The sequence below is a fragment of the Humulus lupulus genome, chromosome 7, assembly GCF_963169125.1.
Source record: "Humulus lupulus chromosome 7, drHumLupu1.1, whole genome shotgun sequence".
NCBI lineage: Eukaryota > Viridiplantae > Streptophyta > Magnoliopsida > Rosales > Cannabaceae > Humulus > Humulus lupulus.
The window spans coordinates 135,620,359-135,637,702 of NC_084799.1; the positions used below are offsets into that span (position 1 = coordinate 135,620,359).

General features: G+C 37.3%; 1 pseudogene; it reads right to left on the bottom strand.

Moving 5' to 3' along the window:
• Window positions 1–13,072: 13,072 nt before the first annotated feature.
• On the bottom strand, window positions 13,073–16,638 carry LOC133792213 (pyrophosphate--fructose 6-phosphate 1-phosphotransferase subunit beta-like; annotated as a pseudogene).
• Window positions 16,639–17,344: the final 706 nt, after the last annotated feature.

A 17,344-nucleotide genomic window follows, 5' to 3' on the forward strand; every position in this document is an offset into this window, starting at 1 on the left:
TACTAGGTTATCTCAACAATACTTCCCCCAAAGTTTGGAAAATATGGATTCATTTGACCTATACAGTGTCTGTCCAAACTTGGTCCAGAATTTAAGAATAAAAAAAAAGTTTTTTACCTAAACTTTGAAATAGCCCAACTCACTCATTTATAAACGTTTTTGAGTGTTTTAAAAGCTCAAATTTATGTACTCCATCTCAAAAACATCACAGTATAATTTATTTTTTTAAAATCCATATAAAGTAGATGCTTGACTGCTTGGGAGTCACAACTCAAAACTTGTATTTTTTTGTTTTAGGGTTTTCAACAAAACCCTTAGGGATTTTGGTCCCTATTTTCAAAACTCAACACACAAGCATAATAAAAATTATAAAGAAACTACCATAACCTTATTACATCACCAATATGAAATTTTAAGCATTAAATATAAAAATAAAAACCATACAATAACAACCATAAAAAGTAAACTTTTTACCTCTTGTTGTTCTTGCTTTAGGTTTTGATGTTTCTACTAGCTTTGAATCCTTCAAACCTCTTTAAAAACCTTAACCAACTCCCCCAAAAACAGAGATAGTTAGCTATTTGAAAGACCTAAGGTTAAAAACTTTACAAAAGTCAAGTTTTTTTGAAACTTTACCTTAGGGAACTCTTCCTAGACAAAAGCTTAAGCTTCCAAGCTTTCTTAGAGTTCATGATGGTTTAAAAGGGAGAGAAAACTTAAGAGAGAATTTTTTAACAAGGTGAGAGTGATTTGTGTGTGGGGGGTGGGGGGGGGGGGGGGGGGGGGGGTCGGTTTTGGGGTGTTGGAAGAGTTTAGACTACTCTAAAATATCTAAAACACTCGAGTGTTTTTACTATGACCACTTGATGCCATTAACCCTAATTTAAATGAGAATTAAAACTAAAATAATTTGGTCCACCCAATTTATTTCCTTCTCATGGCCGACTATTATTAATTTTATTTATGTTATTATTATTTTATTTTTATTTTTTTCATAATGGTTAATAAATATTTCCTAAGAAGACAAATCCAAAATGACTTTCTGTTGAGGCGGTTCTTCGCCAACAGATAATTATACGAATAAACGGGATGGATTAGTGCTAAATAGTGAACCGTAATATGGAAATGTCGTAACTCTAAACTGGCAAATTTAGTATCGTGGGAAGGTTATCACTCCTTTCCTTTTAGGTGGTTCGAAGGTTAAAATCCCTCTAGTCCACCAGTCAATATTATTGATATCTCTTGAGTATTCCTTACAGAGTGTTTCTTTTCCACCAAAATGCCAACCCCTTGCGACGCCCAGGGTCTTGGTATTTATAGGGAGAGGATACCTGGGCGTTGGTAAAGGGGGTCATCCCGTGACCTTCTTACCCATCATGTCATATCTGTGACATTGATGATTAATTCCTAAAACCTGACAATGAGGTGTTGTCTAATCAATAGGTAAGGGGGGATAATTGGCCGCATGGCCCAAACTAGTCGTGGGAAGCCTGAACACGCACGTTTATACTGTGTGTCCGAGAATTTAGGAATGGAATAGACACGTGATGTCTGATATGTGCATGTTTACATTGCGTGGTAGCCTTTATAAGGATTCGAGCTTGATGTAGCGCCAGCTCGTGATATCCATACTGCTGATCCATTGCCTTCGGGTAGACTGCTAACTCTCTGATCAACTCGGGCTAGGGAGGTGTAGACTCGTAACAGCAGCTCTGGGTGGACGATTTGCACGTGGCGGACTGAATTATGCCCTTTTCCAGCTCGCTAATAACTCGCGAATATTTAGGGCGTACACTTTCTATAACCTTTTTCACTCATATAACGCTTTTTTCAAACAAAATAAAAAATAAAAATTAACATATAATAATTAAATGTCTCTCACATTTAATTTAATTAATCACACAGTAAAATTTAACCTAAGGTCCATTCATGGAATAAAAATCCCCCATTCGGTAAAATTAAGCATTTTAACACAAAACATCCTAAAGTTTCCATTTCCTCTTCCGTTTATTATTTTTGACTAAACATTGATTTTTATGAATGTATTTTATGCCCAAAATATACTTGCCATAGTTTTTCATTTTATTTTCCGAGATTTTTACCCGATTAGGGTTTTTGTGTTGGTCTAAGATCGAAAGTCTTCTCTTGACTTTTAATCACAAAATTCAAAATTTGGCTAGAAATAACTCATGGAAATAAATTCCAACAAAATATAATATTATTTAAAATAATATTCTTAACTCAGGGAAAACTCCCGACCCGAGTCGTTTAAAGGTACTCGGAACGTAGGGCGTTACAGGATGAGCCTGCCATTTAGCAATGAATTTGGTCTCCGTCGTCTCCAAATTCGATGCATCACTATGTCTACGACACGATCATTTTTGGTCTTAAACTTCTCAAGAAGACAAGCCTTCTCACCCTCGATAACTTCAAAGGTCATCTTCTTCTCCTCTTCCAGCTTGGCATTGAGTCCCCGAATCTCCTTGATCTCGGAGTCCCTGGCCTCGACCTCCTTCAAGGTCGCCTCCAGCTTTCATTCAAGTTGGGGAATCCTTTGGACCTCCTTCAAGGATGCTTCTAGCCTCGACTCAAGCTCAGGAATCCTCTTGATCTTTGCATCCCTAGCTACAGCTTCCAGTCAGGCATCTTTGAGGTCGTCCTCGAGCGTCAACTGGGCATCTCAGGCCTCCTGCACAAGCGCTTTGATCGCTTTAACCTCGTTATTCAGTAAGATTTTGGTTGAACAAAAGATATGAATGCCTACAAACAAAAACAAATAAAAGGTCAGCAAAGTACAAGTCCAAGTTAGTGAAGAATAAAGGGGGGGGGGGGGGGGGGGCTAAAGCAAAAATGACTAACTGAGGAAAATAACTTGCCACTCTTGTCGAAAAGAGTGTTGGCGTCTCAATAGGAGGTAAGAAATTCCCACTGAGGGGCCCAGAGGTTGTTGAAACTTTGACCCACGCAGGTCAAAGCATCAGAACCAATATTGAATCCAGGGGCTCCAGCAGTGCTGTCGGCCACGAACTCAGTTAAATAAGTCGAGATTGACACGAAGCGTTCTTGTATGGGAGCCTGGAATCGTCTCGCTTGGGCTGCAGGGGGAGGCTCGACCTCGGAAGGTATTGTGGACTCTGTGGTATGACTCAACCTGACCTCAGAAAGCGCTATGGGCTCAGCGGCATAACTTGGGTCTAGTGGCACTTGGACCGAGGGGACTGCCTCAGTCTTTTTGGATAGTGTGAAGGGCCGACCTCCGTTTTGGGAAACTTTTTGGCATTTTTTCGCCCTCGAGGCCACAGGCTTGTTAAGGACATTGTCTAGGCCCGAGTCCATGTCACCTAAAAAACAAAAGATTGTTTGTAAGTAATTGAAAAAAGGTTATTATAAGAAACAAGACTCCAAGAAATCCCCCTTTCTTCTAATGACTCAAGGGGAGTCCCTTGTCTATAAGTAGGGGATAATATTGAAAGATCCTTATATACATTGGTCCCATACTATACAACTACTCTATCCCAGACCTCATTTAAACTATACATGGTCTGGTATTGTCCTAGCCAGCTATCAAACCTATGGACTATAAGGTCAACTCTTGACCATGCTAAGAAGTTATCCCTAGGGTCCTCGAATAGGATCATCACGTCATGCTCACATGGAGTGGTCCAAAACTACTTTACCTCCATCTTCCGAGTTCATTAAGGCCTCATCGTGGGCTTCATTGTGCGAGACTGGTCGCTCATGTAGGCGGGACACAGTGGCACAAAATTGCGAGCCCAAGGGCCTCCTCCTGGGGGAAGTTTACTGGTGGGTATTGGCACATCTTCCCACCTCTAGTATTTTTGAATCCCCAAATCATCCGTGGACTCGCCTTCGCCTAATAGGCCATAAGCTTGGAGCTTGTCTTCATGGAGGAGATAAGTGAAGGACCTTCGACCATAAGGGAGCTGGAGAATTGCTAACCTATGTTCCTTCATGGGCTTCGTTGGAGTAGGCCAGTGGTAGTTGGCAGTAGGTAAGAATGGAGTAAATATTCCGAGCTCAATTGTTCAAAGAAAAATAGAAAATATGTGTTGAATTACTTACAAATGCGTTGGAAGGAGTAGAATTGGGAAGGAGCAAGCCCATTTGTCCAAAAAATATCCTCTTGAAATTTGGAGGATGGTTTGGGATGTCCTTGAATAATTGCTTGTCCTTAGGATAGCTCGACAGGTAGTAGAACCCATCTCCTCCGTGATCTCAAGAAGGGTTCCTCTTAAGGCAAAAGAGATACAATATCTCTTGTGCTGAGGGCCCATCCCACTTCATTTCGTGGTACAATGACCTTAGGGCTGACAAGACCCTAAATGAATTGGTCTCAAGTTGGAAGGGGGCAAGGCCGACATAATCCAATTTTTTTTGAAGTAGCTCTTTAGGGGCAGCATGGCCCCAACCCTTATATGTTCGCGACTCTAGGCGGTGAGATTGACTTTACGGTCGGGATTGCCATCTCCTGGGGCATAGCAACTGCTTTTGTTGGAGGTTGCAGGACGACACATCTGTGTACCAGAAACCTTAAGGTTGCGGTAGGCCAGTAGGTCAAAGACATGACCCAAAAAACCCCTTTACCAGAAAAACTCCATTTTTTCACATACCTGCCGGAAAGTTTGTAGTCTAAAATGTGATTCTAAGCATGTCAAAGCTACTCTTCTTGTAGTCGGCCCTCCCTTCATTTACTTGCCCCCCTACTTAAGAATCAAAAGGTCACCTTTGGATGTTGTCGTGACGCTTTGGTTATGAAGGGCGGTCTAGGTTTATGGATGGATTCAGTCGAAAAGTGTTTCCTTCACATAAGAGATGCATTCTGCCTCCTCAACTAAAACAACAGAAGATGCTTATCCACATACTCCAACATAGGCCAAAGCTCCAGTCATTTCCCAATAAGGCTGCGTCTCCATGATTTCTTTGTGCTAAAACTTCCTGGGCTAGGGTAATCAATCAAACCTTATTGTGGTTGGTCCAATTTCCCTTTGCCTTTACTTGCACCACATAGCACCCGTGAGCCAAGGCCCATTAAGAAAACCATAAACAGCAAACACATATAGTAATAGTAGCAGTCAATCAACTTTAATCCAACTAATTCAGTATTTCAACAAAGTACAAGCATTAAGCTAAACAATGGCAAACATATATTCTCAAGCATAAATCTCAATCTGTAACACAAGTGATTAGGTGTCAGCGCCCTTAGGTCAAGCCCTCTTTTTATTTAGCTGACCATGGCTCACTTTGGTCGAGTCGTCTGCTTGTTTAGCTGACCCCAGCTCACATTGGTCGGGCTACGCCAATGCGCTTATCATCAACCCTGACATCCATAGGCCATATTTTCATATTCCACATAATAGATATATAACCCACAAGAATGCATATATTTAACAACAGGGAATCTCAGTCCCAATGACAACCATATGGGTGCAGTTTCCTTACCTTGAATCCCGAGCGATGGATGAAGAGCTATCTTGAGCATGATCCTTAGTTCTGAGCCTTAACGATAATCCTAGTCACAATAACAATGGGTAATTATCAATCTCTAATCCAAATAAATGTTTAGGGAACAAATATTAGCTTCTGGGACCTCGAATTATACTAAACCAGGTAGTAGAATTTGTCCCAAGCGCTTAGGTTTGAATCTCTGAGCCTAAAACCTTGTTTACCCTTAATTTCCCATTTAGGGCCGCAACTTGCCCATAAGGATCGCGACCTGCCCCTCAGACATAGGCCCAACCCTCCCAAATGGAGGGCATGGGCCACGACTTGTACCCCTTCAGGTCGCGCCGGGCCTGGTGAACAGAGGCATCTAGCCCCTTTAAACACGCGGGCCACGGCGCCTGAAGAATAGGGCCACGACCCGAGGCCTCGAACCCAGAAATTCATTATTTTTCTTAGCATTTCCCTCGAGCCTAAACCTTAAAATCCAACCCAAACCTTCAGCCGACATCATAATTGAACCCTGAATTTCATCCTTACAACCCAAACATCATAACTAGTCTATAAACCAATTCTTACACATATTAAACACTCAAAACCAACCAAAACTCAGAATTTACACAAGCTCTAAACTCAACAATAATTCAGCTAAATTCAGCAGATTAGGATTGGAGCTCTTACTTGAATTGATAGTCTAAACTCCGTGAAAACCCTTGTCTGACCTTAGCTTTGATTTCCCCTAGCTCAAACCAACCCAAATCCTTGAGTTTCCTTCTGTTTTTTCTTCACCTTCAAGACACAAGGAAAGGCAGAGTAAGAGTACGTGAATGAGAGGGAGAGAGAGAATATCTTAATGCTTCAAGAGTTTTCTGATCGTTTCCTAAGACCCAGCTGATCAAATACCTTAAAATACCCCTCAAGTATTCCCAGCCCTCTCATAGCCTCCAAGGGTAAAATGGTGTTTCCCCTAATTCCCGTTAATTCCTCGAGTCATTCTACCAATTCCCTATTAATCTTGTCGTGCCCAAATAATTACCAAATACTTATTCATTATTCAATCAATCCTAAAATATTCTCTAAATTCCCAAAATACCCCAAGGCTCCCCCGAGCCCGATATTAAACCTCGCTGTGACTATTTCGATAATCTGATCACTAGGATCGTCTCGAGCCATGTACTGCAAGTATATCCACATAATAATGTGGTCTCAGCCATTTATCACATATAATCACATTTATGCCCTCAACAGGCCAAAATTACAAATATCTAATGCTCATAAACAAGCATATAATATATTCACATAGTCATATAAATCATGCATGCCACATAGTCACACATTTAACGAATTAAACGCTCATACATCCAATTATGCCCTTTCGACACTCTAATCAAGGCACTAAATCATATTAGCATTTTTGGGTCACTACAACTATCCCCTCTTACTGAGAATTTCGTCATCAAAATTTAATTGAATTGCTTTGAGTACTGATCCAGCATGGCTGACTCAAACTCCCAGGTCACTTCCTCGACCTTGCTATTCCTCCATAATACTTTGACTAGAGGAATCATCTTGTTCCTCAAGACTTTATCCTTCCTATCTTTGATCTGCACTAGTCGCCCATCATATGAAAAATCTGTCTGTAACACCATATCCTTATATCTCAACAAGTGAGTCGTATCTGAGACGTACTTCCGAAGCATAGAGACGTGGAATACGCTGTGAACCCCTGATAACGACGGTGGCAGAACCAATCTATAGGCTACCTGCCCGATCCTCTCCAGGATCTCAAAAGGTCTTGTGAATGTTGGGCTCAGTTTGCCCTTTTTCCCAAACCTCCTTAGTCCTCGCAATGGCGAAACTTGCAGAAACACGTGGTCCCCTACCTGGAACTCCACGTCTGTACGCTTAGGATCAGCGTAGCTTTTCTGTCTGCTCTGTGAGGCAAGCATTCGAGCTCGGATCTTTTCAATGGTTTCGTTAGTCTTTTGAACCATCTCCGGTCCCAAATACTTCCTCTCACCCATCTCATCTCAATGAATGGGCGATCTACATCTCCTCCCATACAACATCTTGTAAGGAGCTACTCCAATCGTTGATTGATAACTATTGTTGTAAGAAAATTCAATCAACGAGAGGTATTTACTCCAAGACCCTTCAAATTCCAATACACACTCCCTAAGCATGTCTTCCAATACCTGAATTGTCCTCTCAGACTGTCCATCTATTTCAGGTTGAAAGGTTGTACTGAACTTCAACTAAGTCCCCATAGCCTTTTGTAAACCACCCCAAAACTTTGAGGTAAATATGGGATCCTGGTCTTATACTATAGATTTGGGAACCCCATGGAGACGTACAATCTCCCTCACCTACAACTCCGCATACTGATCCACAGTATACACTACAAGAAAAAACAGTATTCATAACACTTAAAAACTGCTAACCGGGACTATTGATAGCACTTCTGAAAATGCTAACATAGCCCCTGTTATTAAAAGTCCAGTCTTTTCTATAACAGTTTTTGAATGTTATGTTCGGTGTTATCTTAAACTATTCAATAACACATTTTTAGGTGCTATAATATTCAAATAATAACATTTAGATAGAGTTTTTGGTTATACATTTGAAGTTTAATCTTGTACTTTTTTCAGAACACTTTTCAACTGTTACATTTTATTATTTTGATAGCATTTTTAGTTTGTTATATTATATAAATCATAACGATTTGTTTCGCTTATAATATGTTTTTAAATCGTAACATATAGTAATAAAATTTTGTTACTTTAGTGTGGGTAATATATTTTAAATTTTAATTTAATAAGTATACTTATATGGTTTTTTTTTAATTAAAAGATCTTCATTATTGTATTTTGATAAGAAAAAAAACAAAATTAATCATAAAATGTAATTCTCAATAGATTGATAAACCATAAGTATTACATTAAAAAATAACTAATTCAAACCATGAATGTGTCTACTTCATAAGATATTAGTTCTAACTTAAGTTTGAAAGCATAACATAATAAAGTTTTATAATCTTAAACATTTTTTACTTCGAACTATAGTTTGGATGATGTTGTTGCTGCTAATGCTATTGTTGTTGTTGTTGTAGCTGTTCTTCAGATTGTTGTGCTTGACTATGAACCCCAAATGGCGTACTAGTCCTTCGAGGGAACTTGTTCAAACTCTCTGAAAAATAAATAGAGAAAGATAAGCAGTCAGGTTTGGAGAGCTGATGCCACAAACCTAACATACAATTAGCCCCATTTAAATCATTACTGACTATAATCAACATGAACAAAACAGAATTCAGAAATCCAAATATAAATAAGCATAATAGAAAACGAAATGAAGATTCAAACAAAGCTTGGGAACAACTGCAAGATGAAAACTAAAATAAATAAATAATATAACAAGTGAATGCAAAGCCAATCCCATAACTATCATATAAACTATAACTTACCAAAGCTATAAATAAGAAAAGAGAATACATTGCAAATAAAATCAAACTTGTCAAACAACTTGCTGCCATTAAGAGAATACAGTGAAGTATATCAATATGTTTCAGTATATTTGTATTTTACTGTTTTAACAAGTTAATAATGAGTTCATACAACCCTGTAAAGATAAGGCAGTAGAAGAGGTATAGAAGAAATTTCTGCTTGAGTTTCACATACAATAAATTCAGTATTCTAACACTTAAATTGTGTCTGAAATTAGCATAATATTATAACAAAAATAAAAGTAAGAGAAGTAATAAAATAGAATAACAAATTTAAGAAACATGAAAAATTTAAATTCTCATTTCACAGACAAAAGGATCTCTAGCTCTCATATTATGTCATGGTGTCAGCCAAGGGTGATGAGGGTGCATCTAACCTTGTAAGAACCTTAGGAACTCCACTAGTATCCCTTGTTATCTGCAAACACCAATATAAAGGTTCAGGACATAGTTGGTACATACCATTTCAGATATTTCAAAATCTAATGCAGGCATAAGCCTTTAGTTTGATGATATGGTTGAAAATGTTTTACATTTCAGCATCCTTATTATGATCTTTAATATGTACACACCACTCAGATCAAAGACTCATCAAAACCAAAGAAAGTTAAAAAAAAAAAGCTAGAAATATTTTCTAACTACATGAAAGAAGAAGAAATCAGATCCCTACAGTGAAGATAGCAATTGATTATAGGTGCTAACTCAAATTTTAATTTTTTGGTATTAATACAGCAGAAAAGTAAGCTTAGCCAAAAAAAAAAGGAGAAAGAAAGAAAGAAAAAAAAAAGGAGTTATAACATTACAAAAAAAGGCAATGAGCAAAGGCAGGTCAAGTATTTAATAGAGGACAAGTACAATCAAATAGTCCAGATTAACCTCAAATAGAGGAACCAGCCGAAACAAAGAAATCAGCAGCTAATTACAAAGAATATGCTCAATGAATAGCTGATCTTGAACCGAAATATTGTGTCTATACACTTTGTAAAGCCTAAACTTAGTAGTGAATTTAATATCCTGAACTAAACTCAAAACAGATGAAGAGTAATTGTCATATATACACCTATTTCTATTCTTCCAAATATTGTAAACAACTGCAGCAAAAATCATGTTCACTATTTCTAATTACCACATTTTTAATGTTTTTTTTCCTCATTGGTGGTAGGTACTGTAAGGAAACTTAGTGACTGAATGAATAGAATCAATTCTCATTAATGAAGTAATGATACAAAAGAGTATATATACAGAAAAGACCAAAACTAATAAAGTAACTAATCTACAAAATAACAATAATTAGTTACAATGAACAACTAACTAACCAAAACAGTTAGTAGCTGTAAAAATTGGCCTAACAGGTACCACATTTTAATGATCTTTTGAATCTTTCTAGGGAATATTATAATGATCAAGTGTCATCAAAGGTGAGTACAAAAAGTATCCTAAGCAGTCAACACTTAATGATCCTTTGGCAAATTTATCATGACAGCAGAAAAGCTACAAGTTATACTATTATAATAATTAGTTTTTCAAAATTGATAAATCAAATCAATAAAATTACTCATAAGCAAAGGAGATTATATAGCAAAAAGAGATTGAGGCATAGAGAATGTTTCAACAATTTACTAGTTGCTTCATTAACATAGATATGAATATAGTAGACAATTTTATAGAGAGAGCTACAATTATAATATGAGAATCAGATTCAGATTTTACCCAAAATTGCAGAAAAAAAAAAAGATGAGACTTGGATTTCTAGAGAAAATCTAAAATGACAGAGAGAGGCTCAAATTTTACACCTTAAATATGAAATGTTGAAATGAGATCGATAAATGCTTCAATACAAGGGAAAAAAATTGCAGAACAGAGCTTGAAATGAGATTGGCCTTCTTTTTATTGTTCTATGCAATTTTGTCTAGTTATTTGTTTCAAGTTAAACTCCTTCACATGTCCTTTCTCAGTCATATCACAATGCCTAAGTACCACTAGACAAGGATTCCAAACATTTTTTAAACCAAGTAATCTATATTCATAATTCTACTTTGGTTGTTGGCAAACAAACAACAATCAATTTCACAAAAAATAAGAATCATCAATTTAGAATTAACAAGCAAAACTTAAAAAAATACTTGAGAAAAGCTATACAAAATATGCTGTGAAAAATTGGGCCCTCTTAAGAGAAGCTACATAAACATTCAACACATACATTGAATATAATAACTTCAGCATTGAGCCTAGGAAAGTTGTGTATGTGCATGTAAAAACCAATAAATCAGATAAACTCAGACTGCTAGATCATTTTGTAAGTTATTTTAACTAAACAAGAAGACAAAACAAATAAACTCTTACTGCTAGATCATTTGCAAAAATCAAATAATGTTTGCATTAGATATCAAAAGGATTTTAGATCAAGGTTATATGTACAGAGAAGATTCACTTCATCATGGTGAGCTCTAGATTTTATAAGTGTGTCCATTTCTATTAATAAATCAAGTTCAAACACACACTCAATTGAAATTTGTAATGTGTCTTGACACATGATATAATCATTACACATGATATAAACACCTTCAACTTTACTTAAGAAAAATAGAAAAAAAGAAGAAACTAAACCAGGAGTGTTTATTAGTTTCAAAGTAAATACTTTTAGATTCCAATGCTGGCAATGTCAACAAGCACTCAAATCAAATAGCACTAAACTTCCAATTTTAATGAATCTTTCTTGTTAAAAGACAACAAACTAGTATAATACCAAAATCAACCAAGCTTTCACTGCCTAGTTATAGGCATTGAAATACAACTAGAATATACTTAAATACTTATACTTATACTTAAATATACTTAAATACACAACAGAAAACATAAGCAACATTAAGAGGAACATAAGCAACATTAAGAGGAACGAAAACAAAGTGTGTGACAAATACCTTGATCATTGACTCCTTTTCTGATGAAATCCCACAGAGGCACCGAACCTTTGTTTCTGACTGAAAAGAGTGATCATCAATTTCCCCTTTGACTTTCACATTACTGCTATCTGAGACACCCTATCCCTTTGACGCTAAATCAGGGGCTGCAGACACATGCATTTTTCTAAGAAACAGGAAAATGTATTTTCTAAGGGAAAAAAAATAGACAGTAGCAAAAAGAGTAGAATCCAGTGACTTTATGAATCAGATTGTGCAAGATATAAGACAAACCTATATATGTCATCTACAAGCTGTGCCACCTGTTCCTTCCCCACGGCATTCTTCTTTGCCCACAATTTAGAAACTGTAAAAGAGAACATAAATTCAGCTAGAATTAATTTCACACAAAATAAGAGAATTTAGACCACAACCAGGACATGGTAAAAGCAAGAAACCTCAAAGCAGAATGCTCAATTACAGTACTAATAAGCACAAGTTTGAGCAACCCAACCAAATTCTATACCAGGCCACAATGCCAGAAAACTAAATTTGAAATGGAAACTAACCTATAGAAAACATAATAATAACTTTTTTAGAAAAACAAAGATGTGTGATGTAGACAGTCGCTGTTTTAGTGTTTAAGACTGACTATTTAATAGATATCTACCTAGACAAACATCAACTACATAGCCAAGGTCCACATATATAAATTTCACTAGAAAGAAAAGTAAATAACACAAGACTGACAAATGCAAATGAAAGGAATTTAGAAACATAACCAACCAAGGATAAAGGACCACTACCCAAAACAAAATACCAATTCGCTCTCACATCTAATTCTTTTGTTGCCTACTATACGTGAAGCATCTTGGAGGCCAATCACATCTAATACCTTTCCTAATTGCAAAATAAAATAAAAACTAAAACTAAAACAAAAAATATAGAAAGAATATGCTGATATTGATGATTGTGCCACACTAATCCTTCTCATTTGCTGACATTTTACCATGTCACAGTAAATGGAGACATTTTACAAGATTGACCAATCAGCAAAAATAGATTTTAAGGTCACAGTAACTTAGTAATGCATACTGTCAATACTAATAATTCGAACCCAATGTGGACACACCTTTAACATAACGATACTGATTATAAAAATAGAACCGACTAAACAAAATTAACTTTTCAAATTGTGTTCCATATCAAGACACTGCACCTTGTCTACATACCAGAACATCTATGTGCAACTGCATTTGTATAAATTTTAATCGAGCAGCTATACAAGGCAAGACAAGTCATTCAAAGGTACCTCTTCTCCAACAATTGTAATGTTTGGATGAGTTTGCAAAGCACATTCAAGTGTTATGTGTGAAGCTGCACGCCCCATAAGCCGCACAACTGTAGTTGACAATTAAATTTCGTTAAGCACAGTAGAGTGCAAATCAAAAGATAAGATGGGTTAAAATGTAATCTAAAAGCTAAATCACTACATGTTCCATGACTTTCAACCAGCATACTTACAGTGATAATATTTTCCAGTTGATCTGGCATCTATCATGACATTTCCAATCATTTCTGCATATATCTGAATAAAATGAAGTGCATCACATTATTATTAGTTTCCTTCAGTGTATCTGTTAGTTGCATATCATAGAAAGTGTCACGCTATTCATGCCAAGGAAAATCAGGCAGAACCAGACTTAGGCTAATCAAGTCAGTATTATATACATGATCCAATGAAGTATTTTTTTTTTAATTTCTTAGGAAATAAACCTGTTAGAATAATAACTTTAACACCTAATTAGTTTTTTAAGCAGGACAAGGTACATTGAATAATATACTTTATTTCATCAAACACAACGTCACCAAACTTTCTTGCTAGTTATAGTTGATGGCCCACACAACAATTAACCAACTGATCTGCAAACAATTTTCTATGAGAAGTTCCTTCTCTTAACATGTAAAGGTTGATGCTTAAAGTAAATTCATAAGTTCATGACCATAATGAATTAGCAAGTAAATAAGATGATTCTAGGAATATAAATATAACTCAGTGGCAGTGAAAAAAAAATGCTTCAACAAATAAAATTATCATCAGGTACATGGATAAAATTTTCAAGCTAGTGGGGTTCAAGTTCGTATCTGCTAAAAAATAAAGATTGCTGCTCCAAAATTTCCTACACGATATATGGAAAGGTCCACAAAGAAATTTAAGGGTTCAAGTAATAAAAAATTTATTTTAGTTGCAGTCACCTTGCAAGCAGTATCAAACCCAAAAATTATTGGGACTTCTTTGCATTTCAAGTCACCATCAATGGTTTTTGGACACCCAATCACTTGAGTTTTCAAATTCTTTCCCCTGGTTGAACAAAAGAAAAAAAACCAAACTGTGTTAAACAAACCAACGAAACAGCGTTAAAGGCAAGACTCCTGTAACCCTGTCGAACTGTTAGATAAAGAATCCCTAAATTCTATTTGGATGGGTCCCATACACTGATACAAGCACCTAAAAAATAGATGGATTCATGGATTACATGAATGACATATGAAGACAAATACAGGCAACAGTTCCATCTGCCAAGCAAGATTTTTCTAGAAAGAAAAAAATTAGTTATATACCTGAAATTCTCAGCAAGGAGGCAGACATTTGTGTTAGAGTCATCCCCACCAATAACAAGAAGTCCATCCAAATCAAGCTTCGCGGCAGTATCTGTAGCTTGTTGAAACTAAAAGGAAAATCCATTTTAACAATTTATTATGAACTTAATGTGTCAATAAAACTTAACATGAAACTGTGAAGAAAGAAAAAAAAGTCACCTGCTCTGGAGTTTCAATCTTATCTCTTCCACTACATATCATATCAAAACCACCCTGATAAAAGAAAATTTTCTCCAATCAAATACAATATCTTGGTTAAAATGCCAGCATTCGCATGTATGAATTTTGTATAAATCACTAGAATAGAATGGATGCGCTATATCTTCTGAGCAAATTAGAACACTCAGAAGCAGCTATCTTTACACATGATCATGGACCTCCACTGCATAAATGACAAAACCAAACCATAGTCCAAATTCTCACCTGGTTTCTGTACGGGTAAATATATTCTGGTGTAAGTTCCCCATACTTGCCCTTCATGATTCCAGCTGGACCTCACGCTCCTGCAAGTAATCTACCAGGAAGCACAGAATGAATGAACTCAACCATACTGGACACTATTAACTGCAAGAAAACGAATTATGATAACAAAAAATTCTCACCAAAAATTCCTGAAATGACATTGTGCCCTCCAGGTGCCTGGCCTCCCGACAAAACGACACCAATTTTCAACTTTTTCTGCGAATCGTTAGAGTCAGAATCGCTCGGCACCACCAAGGCAGATGGCTGGCCGAAAAGTTGAGGAAAACGCTTTGCGATTTCATCTGAAAGCATAAAAAGAAAAACACAACCACATGAAAACGAGAAACCGCAGAAATTTTTATTATTTAAAAAAAAAATGCTATGTTTTACTAAAACTATGTCGAAACCTACAAATTTCTTGGTTTCCTAATTTAACTATTTTCCGGAAATTTTTCCATCAACCAAACAAAGATTGGAAGTGTTCATAACAGATCATAGTGTACAGAACCAATTTAATCGACGAAAAACTGTGGATCCAATACCTGGATTGCCAGCCGCGGAACTAGGTGGTCCTTTGACGATCTTGAAGCGGTTTCTAAGTAAGGTAGGGAGAGGGAGGGCATGGTCGATGCGACTCACCTGGACCTCGCTGTAGACGGAGGCAACTCGGCTGGCCGAAAAGTTGACTTCGTGAGGCAGAGATGAGACGAGAGAGACTTCGTGAGGCGGAGAGACGAGACGAGAGTGAGAGATGGAGGCTGAGAGAAATCTTTCAGGTAACTTAGATTTAGGGATTTTGGCAGATGAGACCAAAAATAAAATTCATTTTGGCGCCTGAGGTTTATTCATGTGGCGCCAAAATATGTTCCGTGGGTTTTTAATCCCCCACCAATAATAGCACTTTTAAATATATGCTATTCTTTAATGTAATATATACTAAAAACTGTTGTAGTGATAGGTCATCCTCACTGGTAGAAAGTGAGCTAACTTGGTGTATCTGTGTAGAATCACCCACACCGAGTCATGTAGCTCCACTATCCTGGGTAAACCTCCCACAAAATCCATAGTAATGTCTTCCCACTTCCACTCGGGAATACCCAAAGGCTGTAGCAACCCCGCTGGTCGCTGATGCTTAGCCTTCACCTGCGGGCAGGTTAAACACTTGGCCAAGTACTCAACTACGTCCTTCTTCATCCAAGGCCACCAATTTAAGGTCCGTAGATCCTGATACATCTTCGTGGTGCCTGGATGGAGTGAGTAAGGTGGAGTATGGGATTCATCATGTATCTAATACCCGTATTTATCATAACATAGATCTGATCCTTGTACCGTAGTAAACCAGTCTCTTAATAATCCTTAGCCACTCCAACTAGGACATTCCCTCTAACCTTCTGCAACTGCACATCATTTACCTGACCCTCTCTTATCATTTCCATGAGGGTATACTATAAAGTAATATTGGCTAACTGACCCACAACAAGCTCTATCCGCTCTAGCCATATCCTCTGCCAACTCCTTTGATATATGTTTAGAGCTAAATAATTGTCCCGGGCCCCTCCGGCTTAGCGCATCTGCCATTACATTGGCTTTCCCTGGGTTGTAAATGATATCACGATCACAGTCCTTCATCAACTCCAGCCAATGTCTCTGCCTCATGTCCAAGTCCTTCTAGGTTAAGAAATACTTCAAGCTCTTATGATCAGTGTATATCTCACACTTTTCTCCATAGAAGTAATGTGGCCAAACTTTCAGTGTGAATACCACCATTGCCAATTACATATGATGGGTAGGATATCACTGCTCATATTCCTTAAACTTCCACGACGCATAAGCAATAACTTTCTCATTGTGCGTCAACACACATCCCAACCCCAACTTCGAAGCATCGCATTACACTACAAACTTTCCTCCCTCCGAAGGAAGACTCAACACAGGAGCGGTAATCAATCTTCGCTTCAGTTCTAGAAAGCCATTCTCACACTTGTCTGACTAGGTGAACTTCTAATTCTTTCGTGTCAATTCTGTCATCGGTACGACAATCTTCGAAAACCCTTCCACGAACTGTCTGTAATTACCCGCTAACCTTAGGAAGCTACTAGCCTCAGAAGTGTTCCTTGGCCTCGGCAAATCCCTAACTGCCTCTACCTTGGCTAGATCTAATCCTATCTCCACTAACGATATGCCCAAGGAATGTCACTTCAGGTAGCCAGAACTCCCAGTTCTTAAACTTAGCATACAACTGATGTTCTTTCAATCTCTGTAATACGCGTCGGAGATGTGTTTGCTCTGCCTCTGAACTGCAGTAAACAAAAATGTTTTTGATGAAGAAAATCACAAACTGATATAAGAAGTCCTTGAGCAT